General features: G+C 36.5%; 1 pseudogene; it reads left to right on the forward strand.

The window, feature by feature from the left end:
- Positions 1-1,374: 1,374 nt before the first annotated feature.
- Positions 1,375-25,495, forward strand: part of LOC122747196 — a 189,350-nt pseudogene continuing 165,229 nt past the window's right edge.

Consider the following 25,495-nt stretch of genomic DNA (forward strand, 5'->3'; position numbering starts at 1 on the left):
CATGGATTTTATTTTATTTTATTTTGGTGAGCCAATTAGGGTTAAGTGACTTGCCCAGGGTCACACAGCTAGTAAATGTTAAGTGGCTGAGGCAGGATTTGAACTCAGGTACTCCTGACTCCAGGGCTGGTGCTCTATTCACTGTGCCACCTAGCTGCCCTAGCCCATGGATTTTAAATGCCTTGACCAGATCCTGTTCAATATGTCAAACAAGCAGCCAGAATAAGGCTATTTCACCCTCATAGTTAACATAAAAGGGAAAGAAAGTCTATAGACAGATTTTAGCTATGTGAGGCCAAGGATATTAGTAGGTGAGATAAAGAGTTAAATCATTTCCTACTTAATTATCCAGGAAAAAGAGGGAATGTGTTATGATCAATAACCTTCAAGGATTAATGGAAATGGTACCTAGATGTTTATACCATTTTAAATCTTGCTTATAATTGAGTATCATTATTTTAAACAGTAGTGATTAGTAGTTGTTTATGCTTGTTTATTTTAATAAAGGGTTGCTATTTTTATCTAGTCATGCTAATTGAGTGTTACAGTATGTGGCTTGATTCAGTTAAACACATTTATAGAAAACTAGAAGCCCTACTTCTGTCTTCTGGAGAAGAAAGTTATGAGGCAGGAGGTTCTAGAGGAAGAGAAGGCCTTGAGCTGAATAAGAAGGAAAAATAAACTGTGAAGGTGATTTAAATGGATGTGTACTTGTACAGGACAGGAGGAAATTAATTTAAAGAGAAGAAATTTGGTGGAATGTTGAGGGAGGACATTGAGCCAAAGCAAAAGAATGGGTGGATTTGATGAAAGAATCTATCTGAAGGAGCACTGAAGAGAAAGGATTTGAAGAGAATTCTGGGAGAAGGTATAGAATAAATAGGAAAAGAGAAATAAAACAAATTTCTCTAAAACAAAATAGGTGAGTAGTAGAACAATGGAAAGGAAAATGGATGTGACTGATAAATTCTTAATAGGTGATGAAAAGAATATCAACACCTCTACAGTGGCTTAAGAGGTGAGTTATAAAAAAAAAAAACAGGTACGATGATTTGCAGTACTATGTAATATTTGTATTTCTGACACAGTGATTCCTATCTATGTTCAAAGTATAAGTTGGTGTCTCTCATAGAAGAGAAGGTTGGGGTCAGCTGACAAGGTATTCCTTCCTGCACACATGAGGAGCTCATCCTCTGCTCCCACAAAATCCCAGCCAGCATGACCCAACTAAAAGTGGCCTCCAAGGTCAAAGCAGACAAAAACAGTAGGAATCTAAGCACACTTCAGGAGTGTTCCCTGTCCATGAATGAGTTGGCTGCCAACATGGTGGCCTCCACCAAGTTGGACCAAGAGTAGATCAAAGACAAAGACACCATGAATTTCTTGGGCATGTTATTAATCAAGCTGAAGAACAAAGAGATGGAAACACAGATGAAGGTAATGGAACTGTAGAAGATGCTGGAGAATGAGAGGATATGGCAGGGGGAGCTTTAGAGAAACCCTTATGCCCTGGCTGGGGTGATTGATAAGCTGCCCCATGGCCAGTCCTCAACCAGGTATCCTGAGGAAGCCCTGCTGATCCTGGCACCAAAGCAAGACTACCAGCTCAAGAAGGAGGATGGCATCTACCAGGTCCAGTTTATGAAATCCTATGAGTGCTCAGCTCTGGCTTTGAAAAGAAATGAGGCTGGGGGGCCCTCTCTGACTGCAGAGCAAACAGGATGGCTCCCTCCTAGCTCCCCATTACTCAATAGGCCCAGGAGATATACCTCCAGTGCCCAGACCCTCTAAGTATTGGGGGTAGGGAAGAAGAGTGGGTCCCAGAGCCAGGAGCTATATATCATCCATTGCACAAAGGAGAAATAAAATACCAATATACATTGAACTAAGCTACAAATGTGGGTTGCTTCTTAAAGAACAGGGAGTTAGATGCTCTGAGAACAATAAACTTCTTGTCCTGCAAGGAATGATGAAGTAGATCTACAAGTGTATCCAACTGAGAGATCATACAGTAAAGGTCAGAGAATAAGGAGAAGATGGGCAATGGACCATTTCTTCTTGCTTAGGAGTACCGAGACAACTATTGGTTAAAAAAATAGAGAACTGCTTTCTTCCCCAGGCATGTATCAAAGATATAACAGAACCTTCCAAGACTTTTCAAAACAGATGACTACTGCCCACTTCCAGTGATTCACATGGGCACATATGCTCCCAGAAGGAACTTAGAAAGAATTGCCAAAGATTATGAAAACTGAAGATGAAATGAGTACAGGTAGTGTTTTCTTCTCATCAAAACAAGGGATAAAGTAGAGAAGAGCTGATTTAGAAAAAAAATGGCCAGAAAAAAATTATGCCTAGAAATGAAATTTTGAATTTGGACCATAAATTAAAATAGGTAAATGACAAGCTCTTGGCCATGGACAGATTTCACTAACAAATGCTGTTAAAAAGACACTTACCCGGGGTCTTACTAATCTAATCAAAAGTATTTTAAGTGATGAGAGAGGGAGAAAACTGTATATTCAGAAAGTCAAAGCAGTGTAAGTCAGTTGAAACACAATAATGGTTGAGACACTCATGAAGCTCAAGGGAAATAAAATTTAAGAAAAGAAAGGTGATTTACAAAGCAATGGACTCAAATGTATACATGAAATACAAAATTTAGGCAATGAATAAAATGAGCACAATTAGAGGTCCTGGTGCATAGAAGAAAATTTGACTCATAAGTAAGAGTTAGTGGGATGAGGGTTGTAACTGAAATGTAGCATTGAATGGACATATCCAACTGAAAGATAAAGGATCAAGGAAAGGGGAGTAGGGAATATCATTTTATATTCAGAACAAACAGTCATGTGAGGAAATCTAAGAACCAGAGGGGAAAGCATGATAGAAGCCAACTGAGTGAAGCTCAGTGGAGGAAGAAAGAGAAATGACTTTCTCCTAAAGACACCTAGAGAGAAAGAAAAATAGATGAGTTTGGGAAATAAATCATAATACTGGTACAGGGGAATGATATAGCTGTGATGGGTGACTTCAGTTATCAGTGCATCTGTTGGAACTCTCACTCCTGAAATGAGAACAGCTAATAACTCCCTGACTTGACTTCATGATAATTTCATGATGGAGGAAACAACAAGGGGAAAGTCTTTTCCAGATTCCTTTCTCACAGGTAGAGAAGCATTGGTTGTTGGAAGTCAGAAATGATGGAAACCTGAAGTTAGTGCAAATGACCATTCCTTCCTGGAGTTTGTGAGAGAGAAGAAGAGGAAATAATTTCATAAGTGGCCTGGATTTTTGAGAGTAAATTTCAATGGTTCACATAAAAGAGAGGTAAACCTGCACACTAAAATTTAATGGGAGGAATCATCCCAGGAAGTATAAAAAAAAGCTGAAAATTGAATTCTAAAGACACAAAGGAAATAATTCCAATTAAAAGGAAAAGGCGTAGTTGCCTTAAGGGACTGATTTGGATACATAGGAAACTCACTAAAGAATTTAGAGTTTTCAAAATGTTAGATAGAAAAGATGGAAGCTAGGGCAAATAATGGGGAATGAATGTAAAAACTTGGCATGACAGAACAAAAATAGAATCAGCTAAAGCTTAAGGTAAGCTAAGTTTGTCAAGGAAAGTTAAGGACAGCAGAGACTTAGGTTTTGATTGCTTTGTTTCATGATATAGCCATCTTGAAGAAAAGAGGGGCACATAGAAGGTAGAGGACCCTTGTTACATATGAATGTGATGACAGCTAATACTAGATATGGCAGAGTTGTGAAATTCTAATTTTGCTTCAAAATTCTAAGTCAAATAGAATAACCTTTGTAATAAACTGGACATAACAAAAATAGCTACTAACAAGCATATACCTTAAAAAAAGAAGGCGACAGTTAAAAGTACAACTAGCTACCTTGATGAATTTGAGCCATGAGGCTAGATGAAATATATCCTCTGCTACTGAAAGAACTTACAGATATGATTGCTGACCCACTGTCAGTAAGCTTTGAAATATTGTGGAGAAAGGCAACAGTACTGTAGGACTTGAGAAGGGCAAATGTCCTGGTGTTGGGTACTTTTGGAAAAGAAAAGAGTCTGCAAAATATTTATAGGCCAGTGAGGTGGAGTTTGATTCCTTGCAAAATTCTAGACTGTATCATTACAGATAGCTTAGTGAATATCTAAAAAAGAAACTAGTGATCAGAAAGAGACAACTGGGTTTCAGTAAGAATAGGCCATGCCGAACTAAGCTTATTTAAAAAGCAAAACAACATAAAACAAAGCAAAATCCCTAAATTATTAAAACTGGTAGATAAGAGGAAATAATCAGAGTTTATGTAAGGAATACTTAAATCCAAACTCAGACACTTACTAGTAGTGTGACCCTGGGCAAATCAATTAACCTCTTTTTGCCTTGGGGACAGCTACTTAGGTAAGTGGATAGAGCATTTGGCATGGAGTCTGGAAGACCTGAGTTCAAGTCAGGCCTTAGACAATAGCCAGCCATGTGACTATGGGCAAGTCACTTAACCTCTGTTTTCATTAATCCACTGAAGATGGAGATAATAAACTACTCCAGTATCTTTGCCAAGAAAATCCCATAGACAACATTGGTGTACTATGGTCCACAGGGTCATGAAAGGTCAGACATGACTGAAGAACAAAATATAGTTGATTACAATTTTAGCAAAGTTTTGCAGGAACAAATGGAGAAAGGTGTGCTAAATGATAATACAGTTAGACAGATTAGGAGCTGGTTTAATGGCTCCACTTAAAATAGTCATTAATGGTTTGAGGTCAAATCTATGTTAAAAACATAAGCCTTTGCTTTAGGTGAAATTGGAGCATGGAATTAGGGTTAGAAGAACCATAAAATTTCTCATTGGCAATTTAAATTACTCTCCTCTTCCTATCTTCTTTGGGACATAACTTATCCATTTGATTTCTCTCAAAGATATATGTAACAATAGAACATCTGTAGGGTTACTCTGTCTAACTGTATATTGTCTGGTTAATTGTTGTTGTTCATTCACTTGGTGATTACTGAGTGTATGAGTGGACTACCATTTTGAGTGACAATGATTTCATTTAAGAGGCACTACATTGTTCTAGGTCTCAGTGTAATCAGTACAACATCATCTGCAAGGAAGAGCCACAGAACTTTACCATCCTTAAGGGTTCACTCTTCCATGTGAACTCTGCCCTAAGTATTCTCTTTGAAAATAGAAGTACTTGATTGATATTAATGATCAAAGGGTCATAGGATAGCTCTATTTCTGTTTTAACATCTTTCAAGGAATCTTGAATTACTTTGACATATGTATGGAGACATGGAGAAGAGCCTTTAAGATGGGGTTTTGTTTGAACCAAATCAAACACTTTTAAAAAATTGTCAGCAAACAATGAACATCATGCAATCTTGTATTGTCTGACAATTTAGTCATTTATGTCATTGTAAAACTATCAGCTACTGGGGAATATTTTGTGGACTACTGCTCTAAAATATGGCAGAGATAGAAAATAGACATATAGATTGGTAGTTATTATTCATCTCACAGTCACTTTTTCATTTATTTTGGAGTAAAGTTTGGCCCAATAGAAATATTTTTATTTTTTTAACACAAAAAAGTAAAATATGTATTGCTTAAGAATTATTTTTTTTCCTTAAAAATTATCATATTCCAACTAAAACAGCTTTTTTTTCTATTCAACTAGAAAAAATGGACTATCTTTCCTCAGAGACATAGTAGTATTTATATACACTATTTTACAGTTACCTGAGAGATACTGGCAAAGGACTGCCTAATAAAGCCTACCCACATCAAAGGAAGTGCTGTGCTCTATGAGTGAAACAGAACTGCAATAGCTCAAAAGAAATGTGAGATCCATAAATTTAGATATATTTCCACTCCAAATGTTCATATGGAATACTTGTGCATGATCTGTGGTAGAGCCTGCTGAGCTCCTAGGCTTCCAAGCAGCCACAGTCAGATACACTATACCTTGACTCCAACATAGTGTGGTGGTTTTGGTCCTCTTTGAGCATGAAGGACAACAGTCATTAAAATACAAAAACAAGGCTCTCTCAGATGTTGGGTTATACCCAATCTCAGTAATATAGTAAGTAATTGAAAGATTTAAATTCTAAGAAATTATTATAAGGTGGTTTTTGTTGCAGCACTATTGAGAAAATCATTGCTAAGATCTGACTCCCAAACAGGCATAGCCTTTGAAAGATCATAGATCTACATATCACTTATAGTCAAGGTAAAATATAATTATTTAACTGGCGTGACCTATTGAAAATAAATGGAAAATCTCCGAATTGAAGTTCTACTGCATTCTCACTCAAAAACCTTTTTAAAAAATCTGGTATCAAGTCACTTTTTAAAAGATTCTCTAGGTGAAAATGCTATTAATAAAGACTATGGACTGATACTGTTGATGGTTGTTATTCTAAAGAACATCCTAGCCCAGAGGCCTGTTAATCACAGATGCTTCCAATTGTTTAGAGCTGAAAGGAAATTTAGTGAGATAGATCATTTAGTCCAACTCCTTCATTTTACAGATGAAATAGCTGTGGCTTAAGTAGGCGAAGAGATTTGACTCCAATCTAGGGAGAAGAGATTGCTATTCTAGGGCAACATATTGGTGAATCAAGACTTTTTTTTTTTAATAATAATTAAAAAGGAGCCAAGAAATCATCATTTGCAAGACAATTTGACAGTTCCCATCAGACAATATAATGAGTGGTGAGAAACTACAGAAGTAATGAGAACAATTATCCGCAGGTTATTTATAATGCAGACAGATTCAATAATACAAAATGAAACAACAAGCATACCAAGGATGAGAATAGGTACCAATTCTGAAAATGAAGTTTCAATTATTAACCAAGGTCTTATGCCTGTGAACTAGCTAGTATCTTTCCAAAAAAGTATCTGAACCAATAAATTTGGCCAAAAATAGAGGTAGAATTGTAAAGAGCATTAGGGGGCAGCTAGGTGGCACGGTGGATAGAGCACTGGCCCTGGATTCAGGAGGACCTGAGTTCAAATCCTGCCTCAGACACTTAACACTTACTAGCTGTGTGACCCGGGCAAGTCACTTAACCCCAATTGCCTCACACACACACACACACACACACACACACACACACACACACACACACACACACACACACACACACAAAAGAGCATTAGTTTGTAAATAAAAATGTGTTAAGCATCTACTATGTGCCAGACAGGGGCAGCTAGGTGTTATAGTGAATAGAACACGACCTGGAGTCAGAAAGACTTCAGTTCAATCCAGCCTTAGCTGTGTGTCGCTGAGCAAATAATTTGAACTTTTTTGTCTCAGTTCCCTTTTCTGTAAAATGAGTTTGAGAAGGAAATGGCAAACTACTCCAGTATCTTTGCCAAGAAAACCCCACATGGGGTCATGAAGAGTCAGACAAAACTGAAAACCCACTTAATAAATGTGCCAGACACTGTGCTTAGTACGGGGGAGGGGGGCATCATAGAAATTAAAAAAGGCTCCCACTCAGTTGAAATTTCAAAACATTCATGGGTTTATAGAAAAGACAACAAAAAGGATAGAAATGTGGCAAGGGATGGTTTCTGTAATAACAAGTGCTGAAGAAACTTAAGATAAACACTGTGTGTGGGGGCAATGGAGAGGGTGGATGTGGGTTGTGGTAGAGAATAAGTGATTAGTCAGGAGAGGTTTGACTGACAGGGGAGTAGTGAATGACTTCCAGTTCAATAGATAGGAAGCACTCAAGAGAGTGGGCGTGGCAGCAACTCGACATTCTCACTCAAGCTGGCCAGAAGCAGTCAGTCTGAGTTAGCAGTTAAATCAATAAAGGCAAATTGTTTGCAGCTGCTCTCTGAGTATTTTTTGATAAACAGGGTTTTGCTATTAAAGATTACAGAAAATAGAAATAATAAGTGTGGGCTAATAAATCATGTGCTGATCCCATTGGGTAAGCCTAAACCCACTGATTGGCTCCACTCTGTACCTTCATATACTATCATTTTAAGCCTATGTAGACAACTAATATGATCAGATAGTTTAAAATTTTTGCTTTTATCAGGCTTTAGAATCTCCCCTTTCCTCTTTTTCTGACTCAGTTGTCTTGGATTTCAGCAATAGAAGTGAACTGATAGACAAAGAATTAAAAAAGGCCAAGATATGGATTTTACTAGAAATAAAATGTATCTTTGAAAAAATAAATGACATCAAGCTATAGAAAAAAAAAGCACTGCCTTCCCCAGCTTGCTTTCTCCTTCCCTCAAAACACACACACACACACACACACACACACACACACACACACACACAAAGTAAATGAAGATTGTGTGTGGGACAGGGGAAAATGAATGGATATGATAAAATGTAAATTGGAACTTTTAAGACTCCAAGAGCTTCATATGAATGATAAAATACTGAAGGCTATAGGGACTGGAGGAAGATTTTTACATATTATTTCACATAGTTCAAATGTTAGAAAGCTGAGTTCAAATTCTATCTCTGCAACTTACTTACCTGGGTGACCTTGACCATCACATTAACCTGCCTTGGACTCAGTTTCCTCATTTGTAAAATGAAGAGATCAGACTAGGTGACCTCTGAGCTTCCTTCAGGACTTAGCTATTATCTTATGAATCATTTTTTGGTGAGATAGAATTGTGAATAAACTGGAAACTAACCCTAATGGTTTATCTTTGGGAAGAGGAACAAAGAGGCAGTAAATAAAGAAGTCAGCTCAGGGGGACTGAAAAGGGAATTCTATTCCAGAGCATAGAAAAGGGCAATTCAGAGAATTTCTGTGAACAAATTACAAGGCTTTCATCCAATGCAGCATATGGATGACTTTGAGGGGAGTAGATTGGACCTAGAGTTAAAGAGATTAGAACCAGAGCTGATGGAGACAAAGACCCTGCTTCTCCAAAAACCAAAGGAGAGAGAGTTCAGGTCTGGGTCAGGGAACAGAAGTGGAGTGAATAGGGGGGAAAAAAAGACAATAACTACTAAGGGGTTGGGCATTTTTTTTAAAGCTAGGATGAACAAGATTGCATTGAGAGGATTGATTTAAGAAAATATACTGTCAGCCCCTTATTTGCTTCAATTTGTAATACACTTTCTCAAAATAATTGATTCATAACTCTAAGGCAGGATGTCATTAGGTTCAGTTCTTTATATGGCATGCCCACAGACTGACCATCTAGGCTTTTGGTCTAGCTGAGGGCTGGGGAGAGCCCCATGGTGAGGTAGATGCTGATTATCAGGATCTGTTAGAGTTATAGCTGATTTCCTAGAAGATAAAAGTAGTTGGTATTTCAAATTGGGGGGAAGTATTAAAAAATAAAAGAAAAATACCAGATAAGTTAATTGGAAAGAAAGGTATCAGGTGGTTCAACCTTCATTCAGAGTTTGGTTGAGGAAAGGGTCAGACAAGATAAAAGAGAGGATTGAAATAGTCAATGAATTTGCTTTTCTCAGAGATTTGTTCTTGAAATTCCTTTTCTAAACCCGTCCACTCTTGATCCCAAAAGCATGTATGACCGAAACTACAAATTCCCTCATCTGGCTAATTTTGTGATATTTCTTTAATTACTTACAACTATCTTTAAATACTTACACACACACACCTGGAGGTCTGCTAGTGAATGCAAAGGTTGTTTGTCCTTCGTTCCAGAAGAGGAACGTGACATCAGAAGCTGACATCATGACTTGCAGCGAATTGGATTTAAGTGAGAGAGGGCTGTGCAGTCACCAGCCTCACTTTCTCCCCTAGAGCCATCTGGGTCCAGTTGCAGTATATACATTAGGATGAATAAAAATGGCCTCGGACGTTTTCAGGCAATCAGGATTAAGCAACTTGTCCAGGGTCACAGAAGCTAGTAAGTGTCAAGTGTCTTAGGCTGGACTTGACTCAGGTCCTACTGATTCCAGGGTTTGTGCTCCACTGCGCCACCTAGTGGTCCAAAATGCCAAAATGCAAAGGTGTTGAAGAGGAAGAGAGTGAGGACCTACCCAAGCAAATGTGACTAAAGTCAAAGAAGAGGAAGCCTTTTTACTTTAGGAAGTGCAAACTCTTACAAAAACAAAACAAAACAAAAAGATGGATTTAAAGAGAAGGGCATGGGAATCCTGTACTTGAAAACTGCTGCCAATCAGAAAACCCAGCTTCTGGATCCAGCAGACACCAAATTAGGTAACATACTACTAAATGTCCTGGTTCCTCCCAACATTCTGGGCTCCTGAACCAGCAAGAACAACGTGGTTATTGTCTGTGTCCCAAACCCGCTGATCAACTAGAACAACACCATCCCCATCACGATGTTCATCAGGTCAAGACCACTGAAGCCCCCGAAGAGCTGCACAAAAATCTTACAGGAGAAAAAGGAGGTATGAAGGTGGTAGAGGGTTCAGAGACTCATTTGACAAATTGCTGCTTTTTTCCTTTGAACTTATTCCTTTTATTCTTAACTTTCTACTTTGACATTCTAAGAACTTGCAGGTATTCTGAAAGTTTTTTGGAGGGTGAAATTACTAAGGTAAATGCAAGTTTTAACAGAAACAAACAAACCTCACCCCCCCCCAGAGGGGGACTAGTTGAGGGATATCTATCTATCTATCATCTATCTATCCATCCATCTCTCATCTCTCATCTACCTCTCTGAAAAAATAAAAAAGTAGAAAAAAATGCACACACTTTTTCCCCCCATTAATGTAGGTTGATATTCCTTCCAGGCCAAGTTCAGTTTGAATTAGTGAGTTTCATGTATTTAAGACTGATCCCAACAAATCATACAATCATAGATTTAAAGCTGGAAGGAATCAGAGATCACCTAGTACAACCCTCCCTTAATGAGGAAACTGAAGCCCAGAAAGCTTTCAGGGACTCATTGACATTCATACAGATAAGTAGTAAAAGAGATGGGACTATTAGCTTCATTATCTATAAACTTACAGCTCTGTATTATATCAACATTATTTTAAAAAGTCAATCAACTACCAAACTGTGCATACCCTTTGACAAAGCAATATCACTACTGGGTTTATATCCCAAAGAGATCATAAAAAAGAGAAAAGGACCCACATGCACAAAAATATTTATAGTTACTTTTTTCTGGTGGCAAAAACTTGGAAATTGAAGGGATGCCTATCAAATGGGGAATGGCTAAACAAGGTGTGGTATATGAATGTAATGGAATACTATTTTGCTTTAAGAAATGATTAGCAGGCAGATTTCAGAAAAACCTGGAAAGACTTATATGAATTGATGCTGATTGAAATGAGTAGAACCAAGAGAACATTGTACACAGCATCAACAGCATTGTGTCATGATTAACTGTGATAAACTTAGCTTTTCTCAGCAATACAATAATCCAAGACTATGCCAAAAGACTCAAGATGGAAAATGCTCTTCAAATCCACAAAAAGAACAATGAAGTATGAATGCAGATTGAAGCATATTTTGTTTCTTCTTTCTTATGTTTTTTTTCCTTTTGTTCTGATTCTTCTCTCACAACATGACTAATGTGGAAATATGTTTAACATGATTGTAATGTATAACCTATATCAATTTGTTTGTTGTCTTGTGGAGGGGGAGGGAAAGGAGTGAGGGAGAAAAATTTGGAATTAAACATCTTACAAAAATGAATGTTGAAAAATATCTTTACATGTAATTGGAAAAAATAAAATAAAGTACTATATAAAAAAGTCAATCAATGAATTTTACAATTGGAAAAGAACTATTTCATTTTTGTCTTTGTATTCTCAGTTCCTAGCATATAGTAAATGCTTATTGATTGATTGAATAAATGTTCAGTCTCAAAGAAACACCTAAGTATATATAATACAATGCTCTAGCTGAATAGACAAGTTTTCTACAGTGTCCCAGCAAGTGGTGACCATGTCTGCTTCAAGACTTCCATTCCATACCTACCTTCTAAGGCAGCTCATTCCCCTTTTAAATGACTCTATTAGGGTTACTTTTTCTTTACATTTATCTTATATCTACCTCATCTGCATCTTCTCACTGCTTGTCAGCACTCTGGGGCCAATCTGAACAAATCTAAGAATTATTCCATATGATAAATTTTTAAATAATTGATGACAGTGATCACATCCTTCTCCCCTAAAATGTTCTCTAGGTTCCGTATCCCAAGTTCCTTTAGTCAATCCTTATAAGATATTGAGTCCAGTCCATATACTATTCTTGTTCCTCTCCTCCTGGACATGTTATATCTAAAAGTATACATTTATAGCTCCAGGTAACTAACTCCCAGGCCACTATATGTGAGTGCACCAGAGTCAGGCACTTACTAGATATGTGAAACTGGGCAGGTTATTTAACCATTCTAAGTCTTAAGACAGAAAGAGATAATAACATTGGTAAAGAGTTTTGAAAAATTAAAGCACTCTTTAAATGCTAGCCATTGATAGCTAATGCTGGCTATACTCAAGATCAATGAGACTTTATATATTAATGGGATCCCAGAGACTTTGGAGGACTTTACCACAGAATAGAGAGTACTTAGGCTTGATAACAAATAGACATTCTAAGGATAGTTAGACTGGACTCAGAATGTAAATTCTGAAAAGAGTATTATTTGTCCAGAACAACTCAATTTGCTTTGAGGTTATAGTGATCTTGAAGAAGGAATTATCAAACAAACTTTAGGACACAGAAAAGGAGATCAAAAGGCAAGAATCACAAAACTTTGAACATGTAGACAAGAGAGCTAGATGTAAGGAATCAGTCATGTGACAGAAGAGCAGACTGGAGTTGAAGATGAAACAAAAAGTTGTGACAGTTGAAGACAGTGAAGTCTAATCAACAGCTTTTCCAAATCACAGAAAAGACTGGCTGTAAGCCCCAATGAAAGCAATACCTTATGTTTTTGTTTGCTCATTCATTTTTTTTAAATTTATAAAATATTTATTTTTTCTGCCTCTTACCGCCCTTTCCCTTTAAAAAGAAGAACAAAAAATAAAATTTACAAACAAAAACTTGTAACAAATAGGCAAACCAGGCAAAACAAATTCCAACATTTTCCAAAAGTGCATGTTTCATTCTTCATCTTGAATCTATTACTTCCCTTGTCAGGACATAACTAGCATATTTTATTATTAGTCCTCTGGAATCATGTCTGGTCATTCTGTTGAACAGATGTCAAATCTTTCAAGGTTGTTTGTTTTTAGAATGTCATTATTATGCTAATTCTTACCCTGGTCTCCTTGATAGCTTTGACTATCTGCATGTGATGTTTAGCTCTATGCTTAGTTTAAATGTTTATCTAGTTTTATTTATACTTGTTATTGCTAATAGCAACACTGTTCATGGCTATTAAATGTAATTTTGTCTAAGTCTCCAAAATGAAGATTGGAGACAAAGGGAAAAGACAATGGCCCATGGGTTTCCCTAATTAAATCTAAAGGAAAAGGGGAAAGACGGAGACAATTTGAGAGACTTCAAGAGCATATCCTCCAGACTGCCTTTGAACCTGCTGATAGAAAATTTGTCAGTGAACCATTATCAGACTGAGAGGTGGGAGTTTCACGAACTTGCCCCTGAGTGGACCAGAAAGGCAATGTTCTTAGCCCAGTATGCTACTTATGACCCACACATTTCTACATTTAAAAATAAATATATAATAATTTATCTATATGTATCATTGTTCCTGTGGCTTCCCTCTCTTAACTTCTACCACTGGATCTATTCAAGTAAAGGAAATTGTGTAAGTGAATCTTTATTTCTGTCTTCTATTTCATGCTTTTCTACTCCCCACAAACCTACTGTAAATGCCTCTGCCTTTTTAAAATAGAAATATATATACATATATACAATGTGTATATATGTATACCTATATGCATGCATGCATACATACCTATATACATATATATTTTTAGAAATTCAACTCCATGTATCTCTTAATTGAACTTCACAGGATAACATATTACAAGTTAGAAGGGACCCTAAAGCCTGCCTAATCCAGTCCCCTTATTTACAGTTGGAGAAGCTGAGGCCCAGAAAGGTCAAATGATTTGCCCAAGGTCCTATTGTTAGTGAGTGTTAGAGCTGGGATTTGAGCCTAGGTTCTCCCATCTAAATCCAGAACCCTTTCCACTAAAATATGCTTCCAGACCACACTTCCAAATTCCCTTTATGTAGAGGTGAAAATATGCAATAACAAGAGCTAATTGTTATAAAGCATTTACTATGTGGTGGACACTGTGATAAGCATTTTGCCATGATCTCATTTGATCTTTACAACAACCCTAGGAGGTAGGTGCTCTAATTTTCCCCATTTTACAGATGAGCAAAACGAGACAAAGATTAAGTGATTTTCGAGGTCACAGGCAGTAAATGTTTGAAGTGGAATTTGAACTCAGATATGCCAAACCCTAGGCCCGGCCCTTTATACACTACACCATCTAGCTGCCTTGTTGAAGAAAATATGGATAACAATTCTAGGAGGCACATATTTACAATATCAAATTAAATCAATTTCTTACACTAATTCTAGAAGCACACTTTAAAAAAAATGTATTAACCAATCAATCAATTAAAATTTATTAAGGCCCTGTGCTGTGCCAGTCACTAAACTAATCATGTAGATCCTCTTTATTTAAATATCACAGCCATTCCTGGGAAAAAAAAAAAAAGAAAAAAAGTCTTACCCTTAACCCATCTAATGAGACTTTCCTTGTGGAAATGGTGGGAAAAAATAAGGAAAATCAATAGACCCATCAACCATGTCTGACAACTGTACGGGTCAAATTTTAATTGTGGAGTGTTTGTTAGGCAGCTAGCCACAATATTGGGGCAAGGAAGAAGATTAACAGCCTTAAAACAGAACAGGGTTTATTAAACAAGTACAACCTTAAAAACACAAGTTAGATTAGTAGAATTCAAGGAAAGGAAAAAAAAAAAGGAATGGGGGAAGGAAAACAGTACAACCTGAATCGCACCACCACCCAGGGCTCAGCAGACCACACAGCTGTGTCCTGTTTCTTTCTGGCTCCAAGCCAGAATGTCAAAACTCCTCCCTTCTCCTTACCAACAACCCCCGGGCTCCCAGGAAACAGGGCAGACAGACACACAACCCCAAGCTAATTGTCCGGAAGCCCTGATTGACAGAATTAACAAGCTGTTCTACATCTGCCAGCCCCCCTTCAGCTTCCAGATGTCAGAGGTCACCTGACTGCCCTCACCAGGCTTCCAGTCATGGCAGGGCTGCCCTTATTATAATTTGGCCAAGCCCAGGCAGGAGGGCAGAGGTCAGGGCGCCAGAGTCAGGGCACACAGGGTTTCTGATTTTAGGCAAAGATGGGGTTATAGAAACCTCAAATAACAATTAATTCTTTACACAACTCATGAATTATTCCAGACCCATAGTTCCCTACCTTTTCAGCAAAAATGGGCACATTTACATGTTTATTCTCAGGTGGCAACTGCAGACATTATAAACAAATAGTGTTCAGATTAGTCTTGTTGATTTTTTCATCTGCATTGTAATAGTAATTGTGTATATTGCTCTCCTGATTTTCCTATTTTAATTGTGTCAATTCAATTAGACTGCCAGTCAAAAGCATTTATTAATCACTTCCTATGTGCCAAGTAATATGCTAAGTGCTGAGAATATGAATGCAAGAAAAAAGATAGTCTTTGCCCCAAGGGACTTACATTTTTATAGGGGAAGGGGTGGGAACAGGGGACAACAAATAGACAGGCAAAGCCAAGAATGGAGTGGGGTAAGGAACTGGGCACAGGGGCATAATAGAGAAAGCCTTATAAAGTTAAGTCAGCAGTGCAGCCCTGAAGGGAAATGAATTCAAATGCATCTTGCCATATTTCTCTAAATCTCAGTGATCATTATTTCTTATGCTATGATAAGATTTTACAACATTCAAATAAATGCTACTCTTTCATTAGCCATTTTCCAGTAGAATAATATCTGTTTTGTTTCCAGATATGTGCTATCACAAAAAGTGATCCTATAATTTTTTTGCTATACTTGAAACTTTTTCCCCCTCCCTTTAACCAGCTTAGGGCACCTGTCTTAATTTAGTTTTAAAATTATAGAAATTTTAGTTACCTTTTTTTATATAATTTAATGTTATTTTTAAATAATGACTAGAAAAATCAAGAGACATGCCAATAGTGTTTCAGGTGTATGTCTTCTGATAGTCCGTATAGCATATTTTTTTTCCATTTTTCGTTATCTCGGTTAATTTGTCAGATGTGCGGGAAACCTCATAATTATTTAATTTTGTATTTCCCTTATAAAAGATTTGAAGCCATCATTCATATGTTTGATAAAAACTTACAATTTTTCTTTTGAGAACTACTTGCTCATATATTTCATTCTGTATCCTTTGGGGAATGACTTTTGCTCTTATAAATATTTTTGTCTTTTGTATATTTGGTGTGTATATTCCCTTTATAGACTGGATATTAGAGTTTTATTGAACATATATGATGCATTCTTTTTCTCAGCTGAGAGTTTCTATTCTTTCCTTGCGGAGGAATTGACTTGTTCATACAAAAGATTTTCAAGTTTGTATCATCAAAATTGTCTATTTTTTGTTTTGTGGTATCCCCTAACCCTTGTTCAGTTGTGCATTTTTAACTCTAGCAATAGTTATGTTGGTCTGAAACTATTTTTTGCCAAAATACTTTCCAATTTCATTAGCAGTTACTGATAAAAAAAAGTGTTTTTCCCAAGTAGTTTATGTTCTTGGGTTTATTTGAACACTGGGCTATTGAATTAACTTGTTTCTTATTCCCATTTGTCCTTTCCCCTGATTTATATTTTTCTTCTATTTTTTTTTTTAGCCAGCAAAAGTGTTTATGATTGCAGCTTCTTTATGAAATTTGAGGACTAGAAATTCTATTCCCTTTTTTTCCTACTTGTTCTTCATTTTTTTCTCCTTGTGATTCTAAACCTTTTATGCTTTGAAATGAATTTTGTTATTTTGTCCTGGTCTATTAAGTAAACCCTTGGTAGTTAGTTGTAGCACTAAATCTGTAAATTAATCTAGGATTTATCATCATTTAAAAAATGTCATGGAAAAGTCATAAAGAGGCTTTTGCAATTAAAGAGAGCATTTTTATGATTTGTAATCATATAATTGCATTTCTGGAAGTAATTTCTATAACCTTCTCTCCTAAAGAGAGAGGGTCCTATACCTCCCTTTCCTCTAAGTCTTTCAGGAGGTGCTCCTCTGTCTTAATTTACTGAAAAACAAAAACAAAACAAAAAAGAAAAATGAGGCCTTTTACCGTAAACTCCCCTTTCTTCTCTTTTCTTCAAAATCTTTGAAATCATCCTTTACTTTCTCTTCCTTTATTTAGTGGTAATGTAATGGCCTTTCTCCTTGCAAAAAGAAAGCCTGTTTATAGCCTTTATTTTAACCTCTCCCCTTTTCTCTAGAAGATTGTTCCTTGTTCCCCCTCCTCTCATTCTCTGATTCTCTCCAATCTTCAATCTTTCCCCATCTACTGAGTAATTTTTTCAAACTGTCTTCAGACATGCTAATATATCCCCAACTTGTATTTAAAAAACAAGCAAAGAAACAAAAAAGCCCTTCACTTATCCTTATTATTGCCTCAATTTATTGCCTTTTATCTTCTTTTTCTTATATGAACTTCTAGACAAAAGCTGCCAAGCTCATTGCCTCAACTTCCTCTCTACTCCTAGTCTCTCTGCCACATGGCTTCTTCTGACCTTATTACTTAAATTAAATTTTTTTTCCAAAGCTACCAGTAAAATGAGATCATTACAAAGCACCTTGTTAGCATGCTGCTTGACACATAATAGGTGCTGAATAAATAAATGCTTATTTCTTTTGTCTCTTCCTTCTTTCCTCTCTCCCTCCCTCCCTCCCCCCCCATTCCCTCCTTCCTTCCCTCTTCATTGCCCTTTTATGATACTTTAATTCTTTGGAGGAGGTTGAATTTAATGTTTCAATAATATATAACAACACTAATAGAATATCAGTATTAATAAAAATTGGAAACAATTAGGTGGCACAGTGGATAGAGCACCAAGCATGGACTGAAGAAGACATCATTTCAAATCTGTCCTCAGACACTTACTAACTTTGAGACTGGGCAAGTCATTTGACCTTTTCTGCCTCGCTTTCTTTGTTTCTTCATCTGTACAATGAACTAGAAAAGTAAATGGCAAGATATTCCAGTATCTTTTCCCAGAAAACCCCAAATTGTGTCTTGAAGAGTTGGGCATGGCTGAACAACAAACATTTTAAAAAATGGGTTTTTATTTTTATGGGAAACATATCAATAAAAGACAAGTATAATTTCCTGAAGGCAATCCAAGCCTTTATTTATTTGCCACATGGAGAAAGAGAACTGCCAAAGGCATTAAAGAATAGAAACTCTCTTTGTAAATTTTTACACAGAAAGTTTGGCGAGTAGAATTATCTCAAAAGAAAAAGAAGTATTGTAGGGTAAAACTGGTTCAAAGATAGAATGGCATATCATACTAAGCACTCATGTCAAGACTTTTCATTTAAGCAAAGAAATAAACAGTAGCATAGAAACAGAAGAAAATTGGAAAAGATTTATAAAATTCAAAATTATAACCTACTATTTTCTCCATCAAAGAAAAGGGAACCCTCATACTTGAACTTTAACATTAGAATACCAGATATGCTTATAGAGGATGTTGAAATAGCAATAAAGATGATGGGAGAAATAGCTAGATTGGAACCAGTAATTATATTAAAAATCAATTCTGGATACAATACAATTGTGAGGATGTTGAAAGAGAGATATAAGTGATATCGGAAATAGGGGATGGTACCAAAGTTATGGGCAACAACAACAACAACAAAAGTTTGGAACTTATTATACACAGTAGGCACTTAATAAATATTGATTGAAAATTGCCCGAAAAAATGACAACAGTAACTACTGACCTACAAATCTACCCTTTCATCTATACAAAAAAATTCTATGAATTATCTAAATGTGAAATTTCAATGAGAGTATTAACAGGAAAGAAGTAGGCTTTTGTAAGTGATTATGATACATTATTCTTTACCATTTCACAGTTAACCAAAATATGTAGAGAATATAAAACCCCATTGTGCTTATTATTTTTCAATTAATAAAACACTAATAACAAAATTTGGATTTGAGAGAATGAAATGTCACTTTACATTCTCTTTTACAATGAGGCATCTCCCACATCTAACATCAAAATTATACAATGTTTTTTGTAGAGATAAAAGAATTAGGAATAGATCAGGAACTAGAGACCTCGGAGGACATCTTGTCCAACCATCTTATTTTATAGATAAGCAAACTTAGGTCGAAGGAGTTGGAGTAACTTGGTCCGGGTCACATAGATGGCAAATTTTCAAGGCAGAATTCTAACACTGATTTCTTGACCGCAGTATCAGTGCTCTTTCCTCCATCTTACTAGAAACTTAAAATTAAGCTTGGCCTTTCACCCCCTGATTACCACAAGGTATTGAACTTGTAAGCACGTATTGATTACAATGTCAGATCCTATGAAAGGAGATGTGACCTCTACGATATAAAATAATAGGTCAGAAGCCTCTATCCTTGGACTGCTACTTTCTTTAAGGACCTTTCAGCTGTTTTCACTTACATCAGTGTGGTCACAATGCAGGTGACATCTTTTTTAAAAAAATTAGAAAATAAAGGAAGAAATTACTTTTCAGATTTATGGTTTATGGATGGGGTGAGATTTCATGGCAGTCAAGGGAAAGAGGGCATCACAGAAAATATAATGAATGATTTTGACTATCTAATTTTTTTTTTTTTTAGTGAGGCAATTGGGGTTAAGTGACTTGCCCAGGGTCACACAGCTAGTAAGTGTTAAGTGTCTGAGGCCGGATTTGAACCCAGGTACTCCTGACTCCAGGGCCGGTGCTCTATCCACTGCGCCACCTAGCTGCCCCCTATCTAAAATTTTAATAAGTTTTTGTACAGATTCAAGTGTTTCTAGATTTAGGGACATCATGTACCTAGAGAAATATGTCCTCTACTCTTAGCACTGAGGAACCCATGGCAGCTGTTTCTGAAAGCTTGTTATGAGCCCGAAAGCCAGCAATTACATGCCAAATTATCTTTAAATAATTCTGATTATTTGGTTTAAGATACATAAGTCGTTTCTGAGCTGTTCTTTACTTTATAATGTAGCTGCTGACTTACCTAAAAAGCAACCATTTAGATATCACTTACTGGTAAATGGCAGGTTATATTGCTAGAAGAGCTTAATCTTGTCTCTTGTCTCCAATAAAACAGCTGGCCCCTCCAAAAGCCAAATCTTCTGATACATATGTGCATATGGAAGAAGCACAAACTGAGATATATGCATTTCAAAACAGAACTAAACAGTTCCTAGTGAATAATAAACATTAGATAAAGGCTTGGTGATGATGCCATATGAGTTTCTGATCAGGGTACTTGCAAAATAAATTATTTACCATTTAAAAACTGTATAAAATTCTCCTCATGCTGTGTCCTCAAACTATAAAGTTAGCCTCCATTACCAAGACGTGGTTCAGATATCTGGAGTTTGTATTATTGCTCATTTATTTCATTCTCTGCCTGCTCATTTGTTTTCCTGGGCTGTCGATCTTAGCTTCCTCATTTGTCTAAGTAAATGTTCTTGGTTGTTTTTGTCTATCTTTCATTTTGTTTCTTGCTTTGTGGACATTAGGCATAATGATATCTGTGCAACTTATTAATATATTCCATATATATGTTTTTAATAATTGAGGCATAGTATAGAGTCCCTGCAATATTAACAAAAGAGAAACTTTCAAGGATTTTGACAGGTGTGTTCAAATTATTCTTAACTTATATAAATTGCTCACTTATCAATGGGAGAGATGGGGAGCGAAGGGAGGAAGAGAATTTAAAACTCATTTTATTTTTAAAGAGTGTTAACTTTTTTTACATGTGATGGGGAAAAATAAAATATTAAATTTAGAATGTTAATAAGAAGGGGAGAGAAAAGCACACACAACTGCTTAAGAATTTCTTTGAAATTGTTTACATGTAAACATTGGAAAACAAATAAGGTTATCATTACCAAAATATTTAACAATAACTCTTTTTTTTTTTTAAGTGAGGCAATTGGGGTTAAGTGATTTGCCCAGGGTCACACAGCTAGTAAGTGTGAAGTGTCTGAGGCCGGATTTGAACTTAGGTACTCCTAACTCCAAGGCTGGTGCTCTATCCACTGCGCCACCTAGCTACCCCATAACTCATTTTCAAATATTGATAGTATATTTATATGAGCTGTAGTTGAAATATCTGAGGAAAAAGTATCATTCCTTCCCAGCTATACTGGTATGTATATACATACATATGCTCTGCTATGCTATATATATACATGTGTATCTATAGATAGATATGAATATATAGATATAAAAGTATATAAAAGGAAGGGGAAAGAAGGGAATAGAAGGGAAGTTTGGAACAACTAAAACAACACTGTATCACTTTCGATACAGAATTGATGAGGAAATAAGAATATATCTCATTAATTAAATAACATATATAGAAACATTATAGCATACATATATATCACACATGTGTATGTTGTGCTCATTTGTGTATATATACACTATACATGCAATAAAATTGGATACTATATGTATAAAAACACACATGTATTTGAATACATAAAGTATCCAAATATATTACATGTATATAATATATTGCACTGTACATATATTTTATACATGTTATGTGTATTCACAATGTATATATTCACAGTATACATATAATATGCATATATTTGGAAAATATATGAGTTATAGATAGATACATAGTCATGTCTATGTATAGTAAAGCATGTTTTTTAAAAGCAATAACTTTTCATATTTCCTTAGAATATCTATTGTTAAAAATCATGTATTTACAAACACAGCAGAGTAGCTGAATGGTGCATTGGAGAGAGTGCTGGGCCTGGAGTTAAGAAGACTTGAGTTCAAATGCAGCATCAGACACTTACTAGCTATGTGATCCTGGACAATTCACTTACCTTGTTTGTCTCAGTTCATCATTTGTAAAATGAGCTGGAGAAGGAAATGGCAAATCACTCCATTACCTTTGCCAAGAAAATCCCAAAAGGGATCATAAAGAGTCAAACAGGCCTGAAATGACTGAACAACAAAAACAACAACAAAAAACACAAGAAAAGAGAGCATTGAAACATGTTTATAACACCAAATATGGCACTCAAACTGAGAATTAATTGTAGGTGGGGACCAGCTCAATCTATCTGGTAAAGATCAGAAATTCTGAATCAATAGTATCAATATCAGTTGAAGCACATATAAATATGTCCATTGCTATTACTATAGGAAACCACATCAAAATTGATTCTTGTGCCAAAAATTCACACACTTTTGTAAGTGCTTAATAATTTTTTATTAAATAATAAAAAGCAGCGCTAAGTGGTACCGTTGATAAGAGTCCCAGGTCTGGAATCAGGAAGGCCTGAGTTCAAATGGAGCCTTGTACTGTTGCTTGCTGTGTGACCCTGTGTACCCTGTTTGCCTCAGAGTCTTTACCTGTAAAATGAGCTGAAGATGGAAATGACAAACCATGCTAGTATCTTTGTCAAGAGAATCCCAAATGGGGGCATGAAGGGTTGGATGCAACTGAAGAACAACAAATTATTGTGAAGGTATAATAGATAAAAATATAGATGATTTCATTTTAAGGAACAGAGGTGGAAAAATTGACTTTTATAGCTTTGCAGTAGTCAAATACTCTCAAGTGGATATGTGAATTCATCATTGTGGATATTCCCTCTTATGAAGAATGTAGCCCAATCTACCCTGCCCATTCTGTGCGACTGTTGTATATTAACTCCCATAAATTTGTCATAGGAGAAAACAAGCAGAGAATGTTTGAAAGGGTTATCACAATATGGTTGTTCACTAGAAGGTGACTTTTTTTAGTTGGTAGTTGGGACAGAAAACATGAAAATTATCTACTGTGTGGACATTGTCTCTTTGACTTACATTGTAAGTAGTAGCCACACTAATGACCTTTTAAAGTGTCAAAATATTCCAATATAATCCAGCTTTCTCACAATTTCTTTTTGAAACTCAAAGTTCTAAATAAACATGAGATATTATCAATGTTTCTGAAATTTTCAATCCTCACAGGTGAGAAAACTATAGTATTTAAATGTGAACAAGTGAGGCTAATCTTTGTATCACTATATGACCTCTCAGTAACCACATTTTCTCTTCCAGCATGGTCAGTCAATTTCCCATTGGCTTAACTTGTCTGAAGGCAGATGCTGACCCTGACTTCAACTGTATATTAGATGATATCACCAAGGTTCCATATAACTGCTCCTGTAGAAAATATATGTGGGAAAGAAAGATTTAAAGTTATTTACTCAGATATCTTGTTTTCTGAATTAAGTATAGATCTGGAAGAAGAGGAACCTATACATTATACTGCTATATACAATCCAGTCGAGGTTACAGAAGATTTAGCAGCTGTTATGTAAAACAACCACATTCAGGGACATAAATGTGCTTGGGCCATATTTGCCAAACTATGTAAGGACCTGTTGGGCAATCATTACCATTGGTTCTTCCTCTTCACCTCAGGATGTGCTATATCTGTCTGGGTCATGCTTTCTTTCTTTCTCTCTCTCTCTCTCTCTCTCTCTCTCTCTCTCTCTCTCTCTCACACACACACACACACACACACACACACACACACACACACACACTCAGAGCAGACACACCCACTGTCAACAGGAAATCACAGCATCACAACACTTGTGTGAAAAACAGGTTTATTACAAGAGAAATTAACATGCTGATGGAACCTCAGAGTTCACAGTCCTTATGGATATTTGCATATTTATGATAGAACAACAATAGAAGGAGATTACAAGAAGGGAAGTGGTATGGGAGGGGAAAGGTAGAGTGAAGGTAGAGAAAAGGACAATACCACTCCCAGCAGGGCAGCGCAAGGCCATGACAAAACAGCATTCTTTTCCATTGCCAACTGATAGACTGGGAGGGCAGCTAGGTGGTGCAGTGGATAAAGTACTGGCCCTTGAGTCAGGAAGACCTGAGTTCAAATTTCACCTCAGATCCTTCCTAGCTGTGTAACCCTGGGGAAGTCACTTAGCTCTAATTGCCTTAAACATTTGGAGCCATCTTCAGTCATCCTGATGTATATCTTCCCACTGGACCCAGATGGCTCTGGAGGAAAGAGTGAGGTTGGTGACCAATTCACTGGAAGTCATGAGAGCTGCCATGGTCCTCTTTGAGAACAAAGGACAAACAACAACAAGCTAGACTATGAGAAGAAAGGTTTGCAAAGGACTCCAGATGTACAAATATCAACCCAGCCTAGCAGAGATGTGGCTGACTCCTGTCTTGTCTCCCAAGGACACAAAAGGTATCCAGTTTGGGTACAAACAGTAAAAATTATGCCAGTGTGAGGAGGGGAGAGAAGGGGGTGAGATTTGTCCTTGACACATTCAAGGCCTCCTGCATGCTCTGGGTCCATTGTTTATATAAAATATGGCAACTCTTAAATACAAATTCAGGGGACCCCTTAACAGCCTTTAACAACACATACATACGCACCTACCTTCTTTTTCCTTGCATAAGGGCATTCATGGCCCAGAATATCTTCCCTAATCTTTTCTTTGTTTCCTAGAGCATGCCTAAAGGATTCCCTGCCTAAAACAACCCTGACTAATTAGATCAACCTTTGCCAGCCCTTGTTTCCTGCTTGGCCCTATTTGCCCTCTCTTTTCTTCTTAGGAACAGTAGTATAGATTCAGAGAAAGTCCCCAGCTCCCCCAACTGATGGAAACATCTAAAAAAATTCTGCTGCTTCAATAGCTGGTAGGTTTTTAAGAATGTTGACTTGCTGAAAATTAATAGCAGTGCTCCCAAGCACATGGCCTATGAACTTCAGTCTAATGTTGCTACTTACATCCGTCACATGGTCTGGTTGGAATTAATTCTTTTTACCCTTTATACAGTCAACACCTACTGCCCCTCCCATTGGTTACTCCTTGATATGCATTAACTCTTAAATAATAATGGCTTGCACATACATGGAGTATTAAGGGTTGCAAAGTGTTTTACAATTTACCTCATTTCATTCTCAAAAAAAGAAACCTATGAAGTAGGTTCTATTATCATCCCAATTTTACAGATGAGGAAACTGAGGTTCAGAAAGGATAGATGTGTTAGCAATGTAGTGTAATAGATAGAGTGTTGAATTTGAATTAATGAAATATTTATACTTACTGAATGCAAAGCACTGTGTTCATTGTTGAGGATACAGATAGAAAAGTTAGTCCCTGTTCTCAAGAGGCTCACATTTTAATGTAGCAAATAATATACATGGAAAGTTTTAGTTGCAAGTCAGATGGAATAGTTTCATGGTCCTTATGGTGCAGAGGCAAATAAGATATTATTAACTTT

The sequence above is a fragment of the Dromiciops gliroides genome, chromosome 3 (genome assembly GCF_019393635.1).
Source record: "Dromiciops gliroides isolate mDroGli1 chromosome 3, mDroGli1.pri, whole genome shotgun sequence".
In the NCBI taxonomy this organism is placed as follows: Eukaryota; Metazoa; Chordata; class Mammalia; order Microbiotheria; family Microbiotheriidae; genus Dromiciops; species Dromiciops gliroides.